We start from the raw sequence: 25,313 nt of genomic DNA on the forward strand, positions 1-25,313 counted from the left end.
CAACTTCATCTCATCTAGCACATAATATGTGACAGGAAAGATGGCACAATGTGTATCGCAAGTCCTGATAGGCAAGGGCATTTTATTGGGAAGACCTTTACCTAAAACAGTGCCTCTAACTCCTCAGAGATCTCAGATATATCCATCCAGTTAATAGTCTAGTTAGCTTTCTTCTGTAGTTAAAACACATAAAGTATATTACTGTTAAATATTTTGTCTTTGCAATTGTTTAGTAAGCTATTATTGATTAATGGACACAACTTTTCACTATTGTCCTTTCAAAAGAAAAAAAAGATCAGTGCAGGCTAAAGGAAAAGGAATTAAATACCAGGGAAAGACTTAACCAGTGTAACTGAAGTTAGTACTCTACTCTAGATTAGAGTAGTATCTATTGGCATTATTTTTTTCATATATTTTTATTGTAATTAATAGAAGGGTTACATTATAATCTCCAGATAGAAGGTGCATTACTTCACATCATTGATACCCTTTCTCATGCCTTGGTCCCCATTTCTCTTCCCCCCTCCCCCACCCCTCATCTTGTTTCCCCCCTTCCCTATCCAATTTCAAATAACCAAATATAAATATATACAATACATGGATAACAAAGTAAAATACTGTAACAATATGAGATAACTAAGGGACAGCAAAAGAGATGAGAGATAACAGTACATTAAGGACAACAATCACTCATTATATGGTTTTTGTTTCTATATCCTAGTGGTCCTTTCATTTAGCATCATACTGATGAGTGGATCTACTGCATTATTGTGCCTTGTTTTACCTCAGCTTTATGTACTTTTGGAACTAAGATGACCAGACATTCTGACCTGAAATAAATATAAAATTAAAGAATGTGTTGAAATGCTGTTTGTCATAAATCAAGTACTATGTTTATTTCTTTATTTTAATAGCTCAATATTTATTTGTGTAAGTGTATTTTTCATTTCTTAAAACTTTATTCTAGACAAGAAAACAACCATGTTGCCAACTCCAGCTGTGAAATTGTCACTATACCAGAAGCACATTCCATCCATCATGATTTTTATAACAGAAACTTTGATTACCCTATGAAAAAGAAAGCCTAACATAGTATAATGGATTTTGACATAAAACTTAGCATTTCAATATATCCAAGTTCACTATCCAAAGCAATAACTAACAAGAAGTTTTGTCACAATTGAATTAGTCTCTGTTTTATGGTTAAGATTTATGTCTCTATTATTGAACAGTAACTTCTCCTTCAGCTGTATTCTCTGTGAATAATTCTCACATTTAAAAACATACTAAAACACTTGACATATATTTTAGTTCTCCACTCCGAGTTTATTAATATTAAGGGACTAACTGTAAGGCATGTATCTTTTATTTAATATAGATAACTGCTTTCTTAAATAAGAATTAGCATCATTTTCGTTTTTGGCTTGTGTTAGATTAATTTTTTAAAATTGGTAAAATTTTCTTGTCCTTAAGGAGCAGTGTCAATTTATTATCCCTGAGAGGTAAAATAAAATCTTCTTTTCAATTATACATTACTGTACATTTTCTAAATGATAAGTAATTTGTTATACATAGGGGATAAAAGAATATGATAAATTCTGTCCTCTCGACAGTACCAAAAATATTCCTGTGAAGACAGACAACTGACAATATAGTTTAACAACTGTTTTGAAGAGGGCTGGTTTAGATACTACCAAGGATGGTTGAGTTACTACAGAGGATGTAAAGGGCTCTTAACAAGAAAGCTGTTTTATAGAAAATCAGTAAATTTTCTGATGAAATTAATAAAATGAAGTGAATAGAGGAATCATGCTAAGGATATAAATCAACAAAAGCTATCTCAGTATTTACTGGCTGCTTCTCTTCCCCATCTATGCTGTATTCAGTGGTTAGTTTCCAGTTACAGTCCCAAGAGTTTATTATTTATCCTTCCACATAGTTAACAGAAACATCCATCATGTGGGGTGAGGGATAAAGTCACAATATTTTTAAAAGTTTTCCAGTAAAAGTTATCATTTTCCAGGATTGAGTTAAAAAACAGCACACGCAGAAAGATTCGATTCCTACATAACTGGAACAAAGTGGGCTGGAGGTGTAGTTCAAATGTTATGAGTGCTAGCGAAACAACACAAACAAGAGAGAGGTTCTGAGTTCAAACTCCAGAATTAAGAAAATAAATAATGAAAAAAAATAAATAATGAAGTCTGGAGAATGGCTGAATTATAAAGCACCTTCCTAGCATGCACAAGTCCTTGAATTATAATGGTTTAGTAAATAAATAAATAAATAGTAAATATAAATGTGTCATGTTGATGATATCAGTCATTGTTTGAACCATGTCTATTTCCTATTTATTTATTTATTTATATATTCTAGCTGGTTCTGGGGCTTGAACTCAGGGCTTGAGCACTATCTTTGGGCTTCCTCAAGGCTAGAGCTCTACCACTTGAGCTGCAGCACCATTTCTGGCTTTTTCTCTGTATGTGGTACTAAGGAATTGAAGCTGGGTCTTCACGCATGCTAAGCAAGCACACTACCACTAGGCCAAACTCTCAGCCCCCTATTTCCTATTTTAAAACATCTCGACAGGACTTCAAACAACCCTTAAAACTGACCTGAAATAACATAAAACACATCAACTTTGGTGAAATTTCTTAAAATTCTGATTATTTTAATGTAAAAGGATCATTTCTTTTTCAGACTCATCTTCCTCCTTACTTTTCTTTTCTTCAGTCCAGGGAATTGAATTCAAAGCCTTGGCAACCTCTCTGAGCTTCCTTTTATTCAAACCTAGCATTCTATGACTTAAGCCACAGTGCTATTTCTGGCTTTTTCTGAGGGATTTATTAGAGATAAGAGTTTCAAAAACTTTCCTGCCTGGGCTAGCTTCAGATCTCAGCCTCTAGATTAGCGAGGTTTGTAGGCTTGAGAAAACACAATTGAGCATTTTCCTTTTAATTTTCTTTCTTGCTTGCTTGCTTGCTTTTTTCATTTACTTGTTGTTATTGTATAGATGAGGTAAAAGATTACAGTTACATAAGTCAAATAAAGAGGTCATTTTACTTTTTGAACAATATCACACCTTCCCTCACTCTTTTTTTGGGGGTATATATTTTAAATAATTTTTTAAAATGTGTAAGATTAGATTCATAATTATAACCTTTAAAAATAATTGTAAGTGATTCAATCTTTTTTATATAAAAATTACCATTGGAATTTTGGTAGGATTGTGTTGAATCTGCATACTGCATATGATAACATGAAACTTTCAGTGGTATTAATTTTTACAATATGTAAAAATGTGATGTATTTTCATTTATTTGTCTTTAATCTCCCTTACTGATATTTGACAATTAATAATACACAGCTCTTGCATTTCCTTTGTTAAATTTATTCCACTGTATCATTCATTCCTTTATTCTCTTCTTTCTTCCCTGCTTTCTTTCATTTTTCTCATCCTTTATGTTCTCTTTTCTTCCTTCATTCATCTTTCTTTCCTTTCCTTTTCTTTCTTTTTATTTTTGGAACTACCAGTAATTGCCCTTAGGACCTGGTGTTTACTAGAAAAGCAATCTATTACATGCGCTATAACTTCTTGCTTTAGTTTAGCTTGTTCAAGGATAATCTTTTACCATCATCCTACATTTACCTCCTAATTAGTGCTAGGGGCATTCATTATCATACTTCGCCCAATATTTCATGATTTTGATGCTATTATAAATGTGATTAAAGCCAGGCTTGGTGGCTCACCCCTGTAATCCTGGCTACTCAGGAGGATGAGATCTCAAGATCACAGTTTAAAGCCAGCAGGGCCACTAAAGTCTGTGAGATACGTATCTCCAAATCATCACCAGAAAAACCAGAAGTGGTGCTGAGGCTTAAGGAGTGGGGCAGTAGCCTTGAGCTGAAGAGCTCAGGGACAAAGACCAGGCTCAGATTTCAAGCCCCATGACAGACAAAAGAAAAATTATTTCTTGATGTTTTCTTTTGAATATGTTGGCTTTGGGGATAAGGAAACAACTGATTTTTGTATGTTTTTTTATTCCAACCCAGTAATAAAAAACTAAGAGTGGCATTTAAAAATTTTTTATTGCACAATTATTCAGTGAAATGAACTCTAGAATATGCAAACAAGAGGTTTATTTTTGTGTTTGTTGTTCCTAACCTTAACCTGCTGTGCAAAGTTATATCTCCTCATTCTCTCTCTCTCCCTCCCTCCCTCCCTCCTCTCCCCTCCCTCCCTCCCCTCCCTCCCTCCCTCCCTCCCCTCCCTCCCTCCCTCCCTCCCTCCCTCCCTCCCTCCCTCCCTCCCTCCCTCCCTCCCTCCCTCCCTCCCTCACTCTCTCCTCTCTCTCATCTCTCTCTCTCTCTCTCTCTATCTCTCTCTCTCTCTCTCTCTTCTCTCTCTCTCTCTCTCCTCCTCTTCTCACTCCTCCCTCCCTCCTCCTCCTTTTTCTCTCCTTCTCTTTTTTTTCTTCTTCTTTTCTGGTTTATCTCATTTCTTACTCTATCTGACTTAGGTACCTGGTATATTGTATACACATTTATTTGTTTATTTGAAATAGGGAAGGGAAGGTTAAAATCAAGATTTTTGGGAGGGTGGGAAGAGGGATACAGAGAAAAACATGGGAAGAGGTATCAATATTCAAGAAGTAATGTACCCACTATCTGACAAATGTAACTTTAACTCCTCTATACATGACCCCAACAATAAATTATAACTTAATGAAAGAAAAGCCAAAATATGGAAACACTTTATGAGTCCATTTATGGCAAAAGGATGGGATGTTTATATGTGTTCGCATATATTATGAAATATTTAATGTCAAAATAGAAAACTCCACCATTTCTAAATATTTTGTCATTGCTAGTTCCTGAACTTATAGGTTCAGGTTTGATAGGCAGATACTCTACCATTTGAACCCTGTCTCCAGATCTAGAAAAATATTTAATATCTACCTTTCATCAGATTCTCATCAACCTTTCAGAAAAATTATCTTTTAATGACACTGGAATCTATATCGTAAGTTTCCAGTTTCTTTGTTTCAACATTACACTATATATATTTAATATTTTTGAGACTACAATTAAGCATGTTCAAATATATTTTAATTTTTATTCAGATACATTGTATTAGAAGGTATTTGTCTTTATTTTATTACATGTAAGAAGTTTTATGAGTCAGTTGTCACTTAACAAAGCAGTTTATTACTGCAATGAATCTTGATCAATGTTACTGCTCTTTTCCCTTACAATTCTTAATTTAGTAGGGTATACATGGAATTCTTGACTTCATTCTCCCTGTCTTCTTCATTGTCTTCTACATCAAACCCTTAACCCCAGTCCACCTCTTTCAAATATCTGCTTCCAGGTGTTCATTTTGCTGAATGTATTTCTGTTTTGAAGTACTCTATATAGGTACAGGGGTTCATGCCTCTAATCCTAACTAATTAGGAGGCTAAGATCTGAGATGATTCAGACCTAAGCCCAGGCAGGAAATTCTGTGAAATGCTTACCTTCAGCTACCAAAATTGGAGCTGTATTTAAAGTGGTGCATTTCTAGCTTCGAAGAAAAGAAGCTGAGGAAAAGCACTGACTCTGAGTTTAAGTCTCAAGATTTTATGCACACACTCAAGCATTCACATACACAGGCACATACAGAGTAGTTTTCTGTGCTTCCTATTATACAACTCCTGTAATTATTTCATCATTGAGACGCATCATTTTTCTTCTAGTTGTATGCTATTGCTTTCCAAATTTCTATGTGTCTCATGTCATCATCTCACATTACAATATCAAAACAATCTTCAGTGTTTCTATCTTTACTAATATTACCATTCATAATGTGAGATAAATCTGAGAATTTATAGATTAGAAAGTGGCAGCTAAAACATACAGCTTTTCAATTTAAATGTGACCATTATCTGTTCTTATTTTTGCCTCAGTTGTCATTATTGCAGCATTTTGTAAACACTCTGCTTTCAAATAAGAGCTCTTTAGGTTCTGTAAGTATGAGAAAATTGGAACACTTTAAGTAAAATTTCTCAATGATTTGGCGGTAGTAAATAGCATGAAATACTTAGAGGGAAAGGACATTTAGTCTTTTGAGTATTAAATATTTAGAGTAGTTGCTTGTAACAGAGTACACTGTAGGGAACAATTGGCTGACAAGGTTCAGGCAGCTTCTACCATTTGAAGCCTCTTTGTATCTTTGCCAAAAATGAGTAACTTGAGCATGTTTGAAGTTCTCAGAAATGGAGCTCAAGAGATAAAGATGCTGAAGGTGTCCAGAGACTTTGTTGCCAATTGGAATCTCAGTTCCTGGAATGAGTATTGGTAGTTGTCATTGGCTGTTCAGCATATAAATCATTTCTTTTGCGGTTGTGCATAAATTTATGAGTTGAACTTTCATCCCACATTGTCATTCAGCATGGGATAAATTGTAATGTAGGTTTTGCAAAATAAATGCAGTTACTTGAGCAATGACATCACAAGTTTGTGGTGTAAGGTAAAAGAGGCATTTATGCTTCTTTTATAACTAGAATCTCAAGACGCCACTGTGAAACTAATGTGGTATTACATTCAGTTCTTTCCATTTTCCATTTTTAAATTTTTATTTGTTATATAAAGACACAGTTCTGATATGATTCTTTGAATCTTCTAATCAATAGCCTTCCAAAGAACAGCAAACACTATAAAGTCTTAAATATAAATTCTGACTCAGAGTTTATTGTTGCACTTGTGGAATTGTAAACTAAATATGGCCAGAGATTATAGGCAAAGACATATTTTTTTGAAAAGTAGAATTTGTTTTTCTATACTTTGAATTTGACAGCTATCTTCACCTGCTTTGACCAGTAAATTACAGATTGAATTTATTTTGCTGGAACATATTTGCCCTCTTATAAAAAATTCTGGACAAATCTCATGGGAAATGAGAAACTTTATTGGGGAGACACATGCTTCCTTAGTTTGTAGCCAGCCAGCAACTTTCTCATGTAGGTATGAGACCATCAGAGACCACCCAGGACAGCTGACTTATAGTTGTTCAGGTACCATGACAGAAAATCCTGACACTGAAATAATATAAACAAGCAATTAGAGATACTATTGAATTTTAATGTGTTGGTGTTATAACCAATGACATAGCAACATTAAACTAAGAAAAATGCAAATTTCTGAGTTGTATTTGCAATGTTTATGGATTGTGTTTTAGTATATTGTCAGTCATGGTTTAGCATACATTTGAAAGAATGTTCCATTAGAGATTTTTTTTTTTTGCAAAATTGAAGCACAGGAATTAAGAAACTTGGTATTAATGAGAAAGGAAATTGCATTCTCAGTACCAACTCTGAAACTCTAAAGAAAGGTTCTATTATCATAGGAAGCATTCCCTACTCCCTTCTTTAAAAAGGCCAGAGCTGATGAACTTCTTTCTGTGTATCTGAAATACGATGACAATTGGAGAGCAATCCTTCAAGCATAGGCAACATTATAAAAATTAATTCAAAACAATCTTACAATTAACAGATTAAAATCAGATTTAAGAAAGTTTTACATGTTTAAATTATCTTTCTTTGAGCATATGGCTTGATGAATCTGTTAAACAACAATTAAAATATAAATAAGAAAGTCATTGTACTCATTGATGATCTCCCTTATGAATAAATACTATCTTTAATCTTCTTTATAATTGATAATTCATGTGATATCTACTGCATGTAAGAGATCACATAATGGATACAGTTCAGAACTTGAGTATCTAATCATATTTAGTAATACAGAAATATTTTACTATAGTTTCACATCTCAGCTTTCATGTCAATTTTTACTTACCTGATTTTGTTGAATTATTATTTTGAATTCCTAATGTGACTCAGTTTCTTCCATGGGCTAGTTTCATATTACTGGGGACACAGACTATGCCTGTATGAATATCTTAGAGTAGTGAATATCTGGGAGACCAATGAAGATGATAATGGTAAGGGATGAGTATTGTGAGTAAATGTATTTGGAGGAATAAAGAAAGGTTCAGTAGCTTTGGAAACTTTTTCAAAGAATGTGAAATATAAGCCGGGTGTAGTGGTTCACATCTATAATCCTAGCTACTCAAGAGGCTGAGATCTGAGGATCAAGGTTCAAAGCCAGCCTAGACAGAAAAAGGACCCGAGACTCATCTCCAATTAACCTCTAGAAAATGGCAAGTGAGGCTTGGCTCAAGTGTAGGGTAGTAGCCTGGAACTAAATTGCTCAGGGACAGTGCCCAGGTCAACTTCAAGCCCCATTACCCACTAAAAAAGAAAAAAAACCAGAATGTGAAATCTATGAAGTATAGATGAAAAACAAGTTTGAGCATTTGTGAGAAAAGAACTAATATGTTATGGGTTTCATATACTTAAAAATTCATAACATTAGAAGCCAGCTCACAGTGTGATATTCGGTGAGACCTTTGGAAAGCAATTAAGTCATGAGAGTGCCATCCTCATGAATATGATTATTGCTCTTATGAAAGAGGCATGAGCAACTCACCCTCCTTTTTCACCATGTGTCCATGAGAAAGTGCACCATCTAGGAGGAACATGAGAACAGCAGAAAACAAATTTATCAATGCATGACTTTTGGATTCTATCAAAAATAATTACTGCTAAGGTCAACAATAAAACTTTTGAATATGAAGAGCTCAATATAAATCATACTAGCCTGAACTGACTAAGATAACAATCATTTGGGTAGCTTGTATTTCATAAATATTTCCTTGATGATTCTACATAAGGATTATACCAGGAAGATAAGGCTGCTCAGCTGATAGTAGAGTAAATACAATTGTACTTGTATTCAAGACACATTTTTCTTACTATATTATTAAGGTTTAATTCTTAAAAGCAAGTCCACAACATTCATCAATGAAAGGACAGTGAAAGGATTTACTCTGTAAATAGCAAGACCATAGTAAATAATAAAAAGTTGAAACCATATTATATTTGTTTCAATGTTGAAAAAAACTCTTTAAACAGAATAGCTCTAGAAATTTTTTTATGTATATGGCAAAATGTGAGAGAAAGATTTCATGAGAGATCAGCAGTGGAAACAGTAACCTAAATAAATGATAGTATAGCAATGAGGTATCTATGATATAAAACAAACCTTTCCTACTATATTTGTATCAATTCCATTAAAAAGATAAAATTAAAGTATTTAGGACAAAATTCAATTAAATGTTTTTAAGTACCTAATCCAAGAAATTTTTGAGTAAGAATGGTGAATTATGAATTAAAATTAAGTACAATAAAGTTAATAATATTAGTCCACATATACATATACACACAATAAAATAAACCATAAAGAAATTAGAAAAATCAGTTGCAATGAAGAAGGCAATATGGACATGAAATATGCTTGCTAAGATCTAGTATACAAAATATGTAATAAACATTCAATCCAATAAAAACAATATATCATTAAAAACAATATATTACAAGGATTTGCAAATGACCTTTTTTTTTTTTTCAAGTTGTGGGGCTTGAACTCTGGGCCTGTGTGCTGCCGCAAACCTGTTCAGCTCAAGGCTAGCACTCTACCACTTTGGACCACAGCACCACTTCTAATTTTCAGTTGGTTAATTGGAAATAGAGTCTCATGGACTTTCATGCCAGGGCTGGATTTGAATCATGATGCTCAGATCTCAGACTCTTGAGTAGCTAGGATTACAGGCTTGATACAATGGTACCGAATGAAGTGATTTTTTTAAAGAAAAAATGAAATGTCATTACATTAGAAGATGTTTTATCAAGATGTTTGATCAGAGAAAGTTAAATTTTCAAGAAATGACCTTTTAGAGCACCAACTCATAAAAAGAAACCATCATATTCCTTACAAAAATGTTATTATCTGTTAGACTATAAGATTTCTATACCTTTTGATCCTGAAACTCTACCATTATGCAAGTCTCAAGTACACCAAATCAAATCTACACATAGAGTACTTGTGGAAGCAGGGTCAAGGGCAGGCACAAAATGGAAAACAAAACAAAACCAAAAAGCATTATTTTACTCAGTAGAATGAAATAAATAAATGTGTATTATTTCATAGAATTGAGCATCATATAGTAGTAAAGAAAATAAAATATAGATAAATGAATAATAGGTCATATACATACTGCATACAGACATCTTGTGACATATAAGATAATATAGCTATATCTGAGTATTAGTCAGATACACAACCAGGAAAGTTTTGTTCTTCTATACCTGTATAGAAGCAATATTCTAAATAGACTTTAATGACAGATGCTTTTCTCCATTATGTTTAATTTTTGCTTTCAATGTTCTTTCTCCTCCTTTCTTTACCACTCTTTTCCTCTCTCTGCCTCTGTCTCAGTCTCTGTTGCTCTCACACTGTCTCTGTTAGTCAAAGATAAGTACAGAGCTATGGACACAAAGTTTATATCTCCCTGTCGCTTCTCTGTTTTATTTATATTATGAGTAAAACCCTCCTTTGAATCTTGCTGAATAATTAATAGCTTTAAGGTGATACCTTAACCAGACATGCACACATTAAAATAGGAACAGCTTCATTATATGAATGCAAGCAGCATACCACATTCAATCATGCTCTAAATAGCATTTTCCTCTTCTTTAACATCCATGTCTACAGGATTAGTGGAGCTGTGTTTCAGTTCCTCAAATTTTGCACAGCCTTCCAACAACATGTTTTGGGTACCAAAGACAAGAGGCAATAATAGATTAATTCAGCAAGGACTGAATTTGCCATTAATACCCATGCAATAGGCTTATCTAGGCCGACAAAGTGGCCCCCTTTCATGTCTGTTCAATTAGAGATAATAGTTGAGGGCATTAATCACACATATTTTCAACAAAAGTTTTCTCAGTTAAAGACACTGCAAATGATGTGGTCCAATGCACATTCGCCTATTAGGGTTGCTATGACTATGGTGAGTGTGATCTGAAAGGGAGGACAGAATCAGCCCTGAGACAATGAGTGGATTTTCATATTTAATGGCCTTGGTTTTCAGCTTGGCGCAGCAAACTGAATAGCAGTGAACCAAAGATGACCTTTTATTTTTCTTCTTTGATTTGGCCCCAGGAATGGATGAGGCACCGAGTAATCAGAAAGCTAGCAATACCCACTATGTCAACGAAAGCACCAGGTATGTCCAAAGACATTCCTTTTGTTTACTAGTATGGCAGACTCTTCTGGATTTTGAATTGATCTTATTTTTGGAATTATTTCTAGGAAAAGCAGAAGTGAAAGAACATTGACTGAATGTCTTCAGGCTAGAGTCTTACTCTACCACTGGATTTTTTTAATCATATACCTTTACTTCTCATAGTTTGGCCTGCTCAATTGCATGGCAAGACACATTTAAAGATAGTACATAAGTATATACTTTCATTTCGTCATGAATACAGTTCAAGAATTGAATTAGTAAGCTACAATGAATTCCTTTACTCAGAGATAGAAAAGAATTACTATAACAGAATGTATACCTGAGGACCTGAGTTGTGGACTCAACATACACTGAGAGCCTTTATGTTGTCATTATTTCCTTTAAAAAATAATACATGTAGTTCTTTCAATTCTTGCAATGTTAACATTGTTCTTTTCTGATATTTCCTTTTTTCCCCTCAAATGAATATTATTCATTTTTGTAAAGTTAATACCATAAGTTTCAATATTTGTTACTTGCATAAGACTGGTTACAATACTATCATTAACTGAGCACCACAATTTTTGCTGCTGAATATGCTATTACAGAACAGAGTATTTTGGAAATATGCAGTGTGTATTTTAACAATATGTATGTATATATGAACATGTGTATATAATTACAATATAACATATTAGTGATGGTAATAATCTATTATAAATGTTATGTATACTATGGTTCAATTTATATTTATATTACATATTTGATAATTATATTATATAGTTAGTATACATATTGCACATGATATTTATATTGCATTTGTAATATTTAAATCACATATTTTAATATATAGTTCATGTATTTAAACATGTATAAAATTATATTTATATGTGTGCATGTATGTTTTTGAGTTTGCATATATCTGTTAATTGCAAAGGTTTCACCAAGGTATTTAAGGAAATAACTTGTTATATATTGTGAATAACATGTTTTCAACTATTTCTGCAAACCTTTAAACAAAATAAGTATTAAAATCCTACACTTAAACACACACTGTTAAGATTGCTGTAAATTAAAAACAAATTGAAAAATCAGAGAACAATGTATATCTATTTCGAAGGAATAACGTTGTTAGTGAAAACTTCACAATGAGGAAATCTAAAGACAATGAATTATTACCTTCAAGAGATAAATTGAACCAAAAACCTATCTAGAATCTCATGTACAAAGAGGAAAAAATGGTGGAGAAGGAAATAAGAGATGACATTTAACAAGAAGCATTGCATTCATAATCTGACTTATGGAACTGCACCTAGTCCCTTTGTATAGCTACTTTAAAACAACAACACTAATAAAATATTTTACCCAAATTAAGCAACATAGAGCTATCATAAATGAATGCCATTTTGAATTCCTTTCTAACACAATTAAGATAATTTGCATACTCCTGAAAGTGTCAATAAGGAAGTAATATTGTAAATATAATGTTTGTCAGTTTTTAAAACTAAATGTTTCTGCTAAAATTTGCTTGACTGTCATTTAAAGTACTGAGATAATTGAAGATGGATAATTCTTCACTATGTGGCTCACCTGTGCACTACGAAATGTTTACCAGGTCTCTGGGCCTCTTCCCACAAAATGTTAACAACATTCTCTTAGTCATAAAAGGAAAAAAATCACTCTGGAGATTGCCTAAAATTCCCTTGAGGAAAATGTTCCCAATTGAGAACAACTCCACCATATGATCTATAATCATTTATTGCAATTCTGAGGATCATTATGCTTTTTATTTGTGGAGCTGACAATCTTAATTGATAGTGTGATCATCCCCAGAAACATTATACATCTTTATTACAATTGAGTGTAAATTATAAGCTACCCCTAAAAATCTACATACAGAGACTTCTATGAGACTTCTTAGAACTTTCTTTTTCTGTGCAAAGAGCAATTGTGACAAATTGGTACACAATTTGACCTTTATTTGGAAAAAAAATCTATCACAACCTATCATTAATTACATGAGATATTATAAACATTCTCTTTTAAACAGAAACATTATTTATAGTGACCGCACATCTGTCTAGGAGGATTCTAGTCATACCAATAGCATCCTCGTTATTGAGCTACAAATGGGCTTACATTTTTCCATATATTTTATTGTAATTAATAGAAGGGTTACATTATATTCACCAGATAGAGGGTACATTACTTCACATACATTGATACCCTTTCTCATGTCTTAGTCCCCATTTCCCTACCCCCACTGCCCCTCCTTTTGTTTCCCCACCTTCCCTATCAGATTTCAAATAACCAAATACGCATATATACAATATATCAGATAACAAGGTGAAATACTGTAACAATACAAGATAACCAAGGAACAGCAAAAGAGATGAGAGATAACATAGTACATAAAGGACAACAATCACTCATTATATGGCTTTTGTTGCTATATCCTGGAGGGAAATGGGCTTACTTTTACATCTGAAGTAAGAACCAAGTTCGTAGATTGTAAAAATAGGTTTCCTAGTTGAGCACTGTTGGCTCACCTGTAATCCTCATTACTAAAAGTGGCTGAAATCTGAAGATTATAGTTTGAAGCCAGTTTGGGAAGAAAACTCCATGGTACTCTTTACTACTTAATTAGCCAAAAGCCAGAAATGAAGTCGTAACGCAAGTGGTTGAGCATTAGTCTTGAGCAAAAAAATGCTCAAAACCTGGAACCAGCATCAAAAAATGAAATAAAATGAAATGAAAAGTTTGATCCCCCCCAAAACAGAAAGGAAAAATCCTACATTCTTTAACTGCTTTTGGTGATAATTTTATTTCACACCCACACTAGTCCAATAGTATGCATTGGACTACAGGAAATTTTTCCTATATATCTTACACACATTAAATTTCAAATGTATATAAGAAGGTAGATTTAGAGATGAGCTTATATAGATTAAGTCATATATTTCCTATTTAATGAAAGATGCAGGCAAGTAAACAAATTGTTATCATAAAATATTTATAAACATGTGTAATATATGTACTTTTCCAAGACAAATTCAGTCTGCTAATATGCTTTCCACAAATTAACAAAATATGTGTGTGTGTGTTTAACTTTTTCCAAACTAGACATATGTACACTTGTTAGTAAATGAGCTACTCCTGGAAAGAATTAAATATTTGGGAAAATATAGATTAAAAGCAGAGTGTGCCCATGACCAAAAATTATACACTGATCACCCATCTGCTATTAATCCAACTCACCGAGAGTAAGAATTGGGGTTGCAATGATATTTCCTTCAGAAATATCATAAATTAAGGGAAGAAAATTGGCTTCTGAATGGAACAGTAGTTAGGTATAAATTGACCTTTGCAATATGGCAAACGCTGGGTAACTTTGGGGGGGGATTGTGGTTTGGGGGTTGGCTTTCATTAATGGTCTTATCTGTTATTGTTGGCCAGCATCAATTCCCATAAGGAGCAAATACCAAGTATTTTGGTCCCACAAGGGGTCCCTATAAAGCTTATTAGCTTTCACAATAACCCACTTAAAAAAAAATCAGTATAGATTTTCTTTATGTTGTGCAAATATGTTTACTCTGTTTGGGTAACCACTCACAAACAAGATGTTTGGTGCTCTTTAGATGACGTAGAAGAGGATGATAAATGAGAGAACAGCCACATATCCAGAACTTACTTCTTAGCTGCCATTCTTCTTCATTATTTGCATAAATTCTTTAATGGATGGCTACTATTCCAGTATTCTGCCAGTTCTAGATACCTAGTGAAGAGATCCAGCTTCACATGCCTCAGTAATTGGAGACCTTTGACAGTTCATGTTCTTCTCAGACCAATATTCTCAGAATATTGGTATTTCACTTGCTCACTTGCCATCAAAATTGGGTAAGACAGAATTCATAAAGAGGCCTAAAGGGAATTAATAGGATATTACATACTATGACTTCCCTTCCTGTAATGGTGCAGAACCACCCAATTGCCAATGGTCAAGATCAATGTGCCTTGTTAGCATTAGTTATTCTAAAATAATTGGATTCAGATCCCTTTTTTTAAATTTTTTGGTCAGCCATAGTATTTGAACTCTGTGTCTGGATGCTGTCCCTGAGCTTTTCAGCTCAAGGCTACCACCCTACTCCTTCAGCCATAGCACCACTTCCAGTTTCCTAATGATTAATTGGAGATAATAGTCTCACAGACTTTCATACCCAGGCTGGCTTTGAACCACAATCCTCGGAGCTCAGCCTCCTGAGTAGCTTGGATTATAGGTGTGAGCCATTGACGCCTGGCAAGCTCATATTCCTTTGTGCAAACAGTTCAAAAACATGATGGAGCAAACACTGGTTGACTTTACTATTATGTCTCTACCATTAAATACAGTACAGTGTTTGAAAATTACACTGGATTTTTTTTTATTTGCCAGTCCTGGGCCTTGAATTCAGGGCCTGAGCCCTGTCCTTGGGTTTTCTCGAGGATAGAGCTCTACCATTTGAGCCACAAGCACTGCTTCCAGCTTTTGTTTTTTGTTTTTTTTTTTTACATGTGGTACCCAGGAATTGAACCTGCTTCTTCGAGCATGCTAGACAAGCACTCTGCCACTAGGCCATGCTCCCATTCCACACAGGACCTTTTATGTTCATATATTCGATAGCCAACAAACTGGTCACACAGTTGAAAATATTTGGTGTGCAACTACATTTGTAGTTAGTATGTACAGATTTATTTGCATAATCCTATTTTCTAAATAATAAAGTACAAAAACTATCTTAAATAGTATTCATATTGCAGTAGGTATTTTAAGTAATCTACTGATTATTTTAAATACGGAAGATAATACTGATATTTACTTTCCTGAATCTAACATTCAATGAAGATTATGAGAACAAAAGACTGCTGCATGCTCTTCTCTAGCTGTCATATAGAATGGATTCAGTTAGAATTTCTTAAATAAAATTGAATATCTACTTAACATATGAAAAGCAACACTGGCTAAGGTATTTATGTTTCTGTTGGTCATGTGGCTTGAACTCTGAGTCTAGGCATTGTCCCTGAGCTGAAGGCTACTGCCCTACCTCTGGAGCCACAGTGCCACTTTTGGTTTTCTAATGGTTAATTGGAAATAAGAGTCTCACAGTCTTTAGTGTCTAGGCTGGCTTTGAACTGAGATCCTCAGATCTGACCTCCTGAGTAGCTAGGATTACAGGCGTGAGCCACCGCGCCTGGCTGGTGAAGATTTTTAATTTCAAGTATTAGCAGGGTTGATGATAATACTCATAAGAATTATCACAAACATGGCGTGGGTGGCTCACACGGAGGCTGAGCTCTGAGGATTGTTGTTCGAAGCCAGTCAGGTCAGAATTTCTCTGTGAGAAACTTATCTCCAATTAAATCACTCAGATTCCATAAGGAATGGTGTTGCTCAAATGGTAGAGAGCTAGTCTTGAGCACAGAGGCTCAGGGACAATACCTGGGCTCTGAGCCGTTAATAGTGGTTAGTGGTTGTTGTAAGGATAACATACTTGAGAATCACAATACGCAGACAGACACAATTGTGAATCTTTCTTTAAGGAGGTTGTAACTGCACTTTGATACTTTTTGGTTTTGAAATGGTCAAACTGTGGAAGTTTATGAACACAAGAGCCACAAATGTAAACACTATATTGCTAAGAAAACCTGTGTGGCAAAAATAACCTTGTCCTATGTTATCATCCAAAACAATATTTTTCTAATTTGGGTATGAGAAGTTACCATCAACATTATGATGTAAATCATTTTATCATGTCACTAGTATTATATGTTCATTTGTTAAAATTTTTTCTCATGGTAAAGAAAAGGAGCAAAAGAGTGGGAGATTAATGAGGAAGGATTGAAAGGATAGAACAACAAAAAGAAAATCTCATAGAAGGTAATCATCAACAAAGAAATTTTGGCTACTGTAAATTTGCCAGAGTTGATCTATCAACTAAAACATATAAACAATCTTGAGAATTCTTTGTATTTGTCTGGCAAATAAACTTCATTTCTTTATTGTATATTTATAATATTCCACAAATATTGGGTATTTCTCTAGGCATATCTAAGGATGTCAAATAAATTAGTGCCAGGATAAATTCTAGTTAATTTCTTTTTTTGCGCAAGGATCTGAACACGGATCCACAGTAACTCTCTAGGCTTAACAATAGCACAATTTCACACTATCACATGAGCCAGGATTCCAATACTTTAAAAATAATTGTATTGTTGGAGTGATGTATAGATGGGTTGCAGTTACATTCATCAGGTAATGATTACACTAATTCTTGAACATTGATACCCCTTCCCATGCTTTTCTCCCATATTCCCCACCCCCTCCCACTCATCTTGTCTTTCTCTTCCTTTCTCTATTTCAAATAAACTAATAAACGTGTATTCTATATACCAGATACCAAAGTCAGATAACATAACAACATGAAATAAACCATAAAGGAAAAAAAGAAAAGAAATAACTTCACAGAGTACATTGAGAATAACAATCACAAAGATAAACCCCTTGTTTCCATAACCTAGAGTTCATTTCATTTAGCCTCATCCTGTATGATTATATGTACATAGCTTTGAACTATTGTGATCCTCTGCTAGGATAATTTGATATATACATAGGAATGATTACAAATGAGGGAAACCATGTAGCCTGTTTTTTGGGGTTTGGCTTACTTCACTTAATATAATTTTTCCAAGTTTTCCAGTTCCTTATGAATGGGGTGATGTCATCCTTTCTGAGGGCAAAATAGAATTCCACTGTGTAAATAAACCACATCTTCTACAAACAAAGACAAGGGGGACTGCATTAAACTGTGGAGCTTCTTTGTGGCAGAAGACATAGACAGAAAGATAACTAGAGTGGGAGAAGATCTTCACTAGCCATACAAAAGACAAGGTCTTCATATCTAAAATACATCTACTGCTCAAAAAACCAAATTTCTCAAATATCAAATCCTCCAAGAAATAACTATCCCATTAAAGGGTGGGCTTAAAGAAGGACTTCTCTGAAGAGGAAATAAAAATGGCCAATAGACACATGAAGAAATGCTCAACATCTCTGGCCATACAAGAAATACAAATAAAAACAACTTTGAGATTCCATCTCACTCCAGTTAGAATGGCCATATTCAAGAAATCTAATAACAACAGATGCTGGCAGGGATGTGGCCTGAAGGGATGCTACTACACTGTTGGTGGGAGTGCAAACTCATTCAACCACTCTGGAAAGCGTGTGGCAGGTACTCAAAATGAAATAATTAAATCCATTAACAAATGGACTTAAAAAATTCACCTATAGATTCCAAACAATAATAGCAGAATATAGGTTCTCCACAGGTTCATGTGAAATATTCTGAAGATCAAATAAAGCTAATCATGTAGACAAAGTGTGAGTAAATTTAAGAGTGCTGAAATCACATGAATCACATTTTTATGTGAAATGAGAAAAGTAAATAATAATAGAAAAACAACAGATGGCTACTTCTCTCTACTAACAGAAAGAAATGGAGGGAACTGGGTGATAATAGATGTTTATTAAGTAATACAAACTTGCAGCTGTTAAGATGTATAAGCTACGAAGACCTAATGTAAAGCATAGTAGTTAACAGTATATATTGACATTTTGACCTTAAATATTGACTGTGTAAAGAGAAAGTGGCAATATGAGGTGATGTATTGTTCATTAGCTTGATTGTAATTACAATAAAAGGTATACATAGGGATGGGAGTTTGGCCTAGTGGTAGAGTGCTTGCCTAGCATGCACAGACCAGGGTTCAATTTCTCGGTACCACATATACAGAAAAAAGCCAGAAGTGGTGCTGAGGCTCAAGTGGTAGAGCTCTACCCTTGAGAAACTCCAAGGACAGGGCTCATGCCCTGAGCTCAAGCCCAGGACTGGCCAAAAAAAAAAAGGTATACATAAAGCATATATTATATATTGTGCATGTATATAAAACCATGTTGTATATCTCAAATGCATGCAATTTTATTTGTCATTTATGCTTAAATAGAGATAATTAAATGTACAGATATTGTACTAGCTTGGCAATTCAAAATAAATGAATGCTACATTTCAAATGGAGAATTTAGATTTGTAGTAATGAATTTTCTTTAGAAAATGTACTACGTGGGGCCGGGGGATTGGCCTAGTGGTAGAGTGCTTGCCTAGCATGCACGAAGACCCGGGTTTGATTCCTCGGTACCACATAAGTAGCAAAAATCCAGAAGTGGTGCTGTGGCTCAAGTGGTAGAGCCCTAGCCTTGAGAAAAATCCAGGGACAGTGCTCAGGCCCTGAGCCCAAGCCCAGTACTGGCAAAAAAAAAAAAAGAAAATGTACTACATTAGTGTCCTCCTATTACATTAGAACATACTTGGATATTCTGGAAACCTAATGATGCATGTTGCAGATAATTAGATTTAAACATAAAGAACATGAGCTCTTGAGCTCATGTAATTGTCATGACTCTTAACAAAACCATATTAAATGTTAAGAGACAAAATGCTTACTTTTGTCCTTACTAGAGGAATGAATAGTAAGTTTGGAGTTAAATTCCTTTGGATGCCAGCGCAGAGTGCTCTTCCTCATTTTGCATAAGATGGATATAACATGAGCTAATGGAATAACCCTGGAAAAGAAGGGACCAGTTTATATTCCTTTGTATATTTTCTTTATTTTAATGTAGCTCATCATGCCTCAGGGGAGGGAAGAAAATGAGGAGGGAAGGATAAGAGGAACGAAGATGAAAAGAATGAGACTGGAGGAGAGGTAAGCATGGAAGGAAAGAAGGAGAGAGAGAGAGAGAGAGAGAGAGAGAGAGAGAGAGAGAGAGAGAGAGAGAGAGAGAGAGAGAGAGAGAGAGAGATTAAGCATACACCCCTATGACTTGAATTCAGGATGGTATTTTGTACCTTCTCTGTAGCAACCCAATTATTTCCTCTTAACAGAGCTTGATGGCCAGCAGTGGGAGAACAAATATCAGCGAAATTAATTACTTAATTTATCTTAGAGCAGACATTTATAAGCAATGGATTTCCATTTCTATTCCCAGGCTTTATTCATCTGGTTTCTTTTGGAGAAAGGTAAACAAAAATATCATTAAGTGAAATTTACAGTATAGAATTGCTATTAAGAAAATTTGAGCAGGGAAGCAGCTCACACCTGTAGTCCTAGCTACTCAGGAGGCTGAGACCTGAGGATCAAGGTTCAAAGCCAGACCAGGCACAAAAGGATCTGAGACTCTTATCTCCAATTAACCCATAGAAAATGGGAACTGGGGTTTGGCCCTAGGATAGGGTGGTAGTCTTGAGCTGAAGAGATCAGGGACAGCGTCCAGGCCCACAACAACAAAAAAATGACTTCACATATTTTATTTATTTTTTCATATATTTTTATTGTAATTAATAGAAGGGTTACATTATATTTGCCAGATAGAAGGTGCATTAATCACATACATTGATACCCTTTCTAATGTCTTGGTCCCCATTTCTCTTCCCCTCCACCCCCAACTTCACATATTTTAAAGTACAAAATTGGATTACCAGCATGTGAGAAGGCAAAGCACTTTGAACTTTTATGTTAATTACATAACATGATGAATAAATACAAATTCTATCTATCTCAAATAACAAATAACATTTTTGAGCAACCCAGAATGGTTATTGCTAAAATATTACATGAGTAGAAAGAATTCAAGTAGGGATAATTTCTTCCCTTAAGAGTTTTAAAATTTAGGGGCCCGGAGTTTGGCCTAGTGGTAGAGTGCTTGCCTAGCATGCGTGAAGACCCTGGTTCAATTCCTCGGTACCCCACATACATAGCAAAAATCCGGAAGTGGTGCTGAGGCTCAAGTGGTAGAGTGCTAGCCTTGAGAAAGTCCAAGGACAGTGCCCAGGACTGGCAAAAGAAAAAAAAAGAGTTTTAAAATTTAACAAATATACAAAAAGAAGTAAATAAAATATTTTTCTTTACTTTAGAAGGCAGACTGCATTATTTTAAAGGGAATATTACATATACATGCTAAGAATATGGATAACCAGGTAGTAGACTGTGAGTAATATTTCTGAGGCCACTAGCTATGTCAGTCTCATCCTGTATAGAAGTTGCCTTTCATACACTAAATGGCAAAGAGAGGCTACCAATTTTCCATTCACAAGACAGGCTTATTCTCTAGTCTGTACAATAATATATGCTATCCATGGGTCAACATTGTGGAAGGTCTAAAGAACATTACAAAGGCTTGGGTTTTCCTAAGCTACAGCTCTCTTATTCTAGAATAAACTAATATTTCTGGATGTTTCTTTAACAAAATAAAAATTATTTCCCTTCCTTCAAATGAAAGTAATACTGAATATATATAGTATTAATGTACCTTCAGAAGAAATTGAAACCTGTTGGCATTATTTTACTTATCTGTTGCTATAAAGAAAAACACAAAAACATTAGATGTCATTTAAATTACAAAGTGAATAACCTACATTTTATCAGCCTTTATTCACACATGAATTAAACTATCCAAAATGGTTAAAAATTAAAAATTTCTTTACTTCTGTAATATAGCCACATATAGACACCCATAGAACAATGTCTCCGCCAGTTCCTAGATATGATTTAAGAGATTCAGACTCACACAGGTGCTTATAATTTTAATTTATTACTAATGTTGTTGTTATTTTTATTATTCATTTGTAGGGCTTGAATTCAGGGCCTGGGAGCTGTCCTGAGCTTCTTTATGCTCAAGGCTAGCACTCTATCACCAGAGCCACAGTGTTACTTCCATTTTTTGAGTGATTAGTTGGAGATAAGAGTCTCACCTTGAGTCTCACACCCATCAGGGATGGTTTTTGAACCACAATTCTCAGATCTTAGCCTCCTGAGTATCTATGATTACAGGCATGAGCCACAGGTGCCTAGCCTCATTTTTATAGTAATGTCAGTACTCATTTATTTACATATCTTCTTCCCATTTAGTCATGCATAGTTAAATGTACTATGGATTGAAATATAAGTACAAAAATGTTGACATTTATTCATGAAGGCATTGAGGTATTCTAAATGAAAACAAAGAGAAGCACTATACATTTGCATAAATATATATTTATATGTAATATTTATATGTGCACATACTTGCTCCCCCTTCTCTTCTATTTTCTTATAAAATTAGAATCTAAATACCTGTGTAAAAAGGAGCACTATAGATAGAAATGAATATGGATTTAATAAAAACATCATTCTTGAATATAGCTTGTATTTTTTCTTTTTGTTGTTGTTGTTGCTGGGTTTTTTCCATATATTTTTATTGTGATTAATAGAAGGGTTACATTATATTCACCAGATAGACAGTGCATAACTTCACAAACATTGATATCCTTTCTCATGACATGGTCCCCATTTCCCTCCCACCCTCATCCCGCTCATCTTGATTTCCTCCTTCCCTATCCAATTTCAAATAACCAATTATAGCTTGTATTTTTTCAAGGTCTCTATTTCAATTAAGAAAACTGGTATAAAATGAACATGGAAGAAGTCCAGCTTTAATGTTCATGTTTATATGCATGTTTATATGCATATACATAAACACACACATAAAACATATATATGTACATATCTGTGTATATATTATGTATATATAATATCTGTGTTCAGTCCTGGGACTGACCTCAAGGCAGGCCTGGACACTGTCCTTGAGCTTTCTCAAGGATAAGGCTCTACCACTTGAGGCACAGGACCACTTCCAGCTTTTTCTGTGTATGCGGTACCAGGGCTTCATGAAGTCTAGGCAAACACTCTGTTACTAGGCCACACTCTCAGCCCAACCTAAACATCTTTAATATGAAGCTGGAGAATCTTCTCTGTTTTGAGGGATAATGGCCCCTTTTCTAATCTTTAAGTAGTTATGCAAAGATGTCATTCAACAAAGCATTTTATAAAAACAATAATGGTCCATCACATTGTCAACACTAAGATATTTATTTGAGCTTTATGTATGTTAGAACAACAAAGTGGCAAAATGGAAAACCACTGTAATGTAAAACTCTAGAAAACTGGGTTAATAAAATAATTTGTTGTGATTTAGTCACAAAATGGACCAGAAAGAAACTTTGCGATGTATATGCCATTGCAAAAACTGGAAATGTTTGTAATCTCATTCAAAGTGAGAAAATATATCAAATTTATATGCATAATGAAATCATGTAAAATAGAAAGGAAAGCTTGATAAAATCCAGTTAATTATGACCATGGAATGTTTTTATCAAATCAATTTGATTTTTAAAATATACTCTTCTACCTGCTGTAATGTGAATATTTTACTCAATCAGCTTCTTAACAGATTGCTATATTTAAAACCATTTTAAAAGCAAGTTAATAGTATCATTTTCATAAGACATGCAAGTAAAATAATTAAGTACTTAAAATTTAAAGAAACTTACACAGCATAAATTTCTGATAATTTTGTCAATTTAAACTATTAACAGAAAAGGTAAAAATAAAATAGAAAAACCACAGTGAAGACAATTTGCATTTCTATGACATTTTATATTGTGTTCTTATGTGTTGTATTCCAGGTGAAGAAGCCTATTTTCCTGCTTTATCATCTAATGTAAAAAGAATTGGTGAAAACTATAATAGATTTTTTGAAACACTGTAGATCAAAAAATTGTATATTTAACCCTCTGAAATCCCCTCTATCCAGGAATTATGTTTAGTTAATAATCAGCTGACATCTAAAGTAAAAGTTATGCATGTCAAAATCTACCAAAAGCTAACAAAAAGCTAAGCAAAATGAATTCCAGAATATGGAAACAAGAGGTTTATCTTTGTGATTGTTGCTCTTAACTTACTATGTGAAGTTAATTCTTTTCTTTTCTCCCCCCCCCACCCTTATGGTATATCTCATGTTGGTACTGTATCTAATTTTGGTTCCTGGTATATATGTATATATATATATATATATATGTTTACTTATTAATTTGAAATAAAGAAGGGAAGAGGCAGAACAAGATGATTGGGAGGAGGTGGAGCGAAGGAAAGTGTGAGAGAAAACATGGGAAGAGGGATTGATGTTCAGGAAGCAATGTACCCACTACCTGATGAATGTAACTGTAATCCCTCTATACATTACCCTGACAATAAAATACTCCAAAATATCTAAAAAAAGAGTGAACAAAGAGCTTACCCTATAAAGATTAAATAAACACACAACTTTTCAATTAGCTTATTTCAAAAGCATAGTTAAATCTAAATGATGAAAAGAAATTTCCATTTATTTTTTCTCGTTACATTTAAGTTAGCCTATATTACGGAATTTTCCTGGGAACAACAGATGTACTAAATCATGTATAATTTTGAAATCTGTCATTTATACTTCTAATATATGTATCCTATATTTGCGATCAAATGAAATTTAAAAGCAGTTATGAAGGACTTACTTCTACCAATTACTTTACAAACTATATCGAACACATAAAATAGTAACTCAAAAATAGTTTAAAAATGAAGTTAGGATGATGCTCTCATAGTTGAGTTGATCATCATACTCTGTTCCACCACAGCTACCAATTGATTACATGTATTTCCAGGCACTCTAACTGGAAATTATTTTACACAAATAAGATATAGCCCCATATGTAATGATTGTTTAACAAAGCATTACAAAATTATATTGCAGGTCCTGAATGTTCTCCCAAAGACCCATGGATTGAAGACTTGGTTTCATGTCTGTGGCAGTAGGCAAGAGTTATTGGAGCCTATAATATGTTGGGCCTTGAGGAAGAATTTAGATAACAGAAGCAGTGACTTAACGATAAAGTTTGGACTTTGGCTTTTCTCTTTCTGTTTATTTATTTTTTTCTTTTCCTGGTTGTCAAGAGGGAAGAGAGGATCTTCCTTTGCTATTTTCCTGTATAATGTACCATACAAGCTAATGAACTGAAAGTTGTATAACTTTGAGTCAAAATAATATTTTCCTCATTGTAAATTGATTTATCCCTGATATCTATTAAGGTAGGAAAAGCCTGACTAATATCAGTGGAATTTAGCCATAAAGTGATGGTTCTTCAATCACATTTATAAGTGATTGGAGAAGAAATCCTTATGGCATTCAGCTCAATAAAGCTCA

The sequence above is a fragment of the Megascapheus bottae genome, chromosome 13 (assembly GCF_031878675.1).
Source record: "Megascapheus bottae isolate mThoBot1 chromosome 13, mThoBot2.hap1, whole genome shotgun sequence".
Lineage (NCBI taxonomy): Eukaryota > Metazoa > Chordata > Mammalia > Rodentia > Geomyidae > Megascapheus > Megascapheus bottae.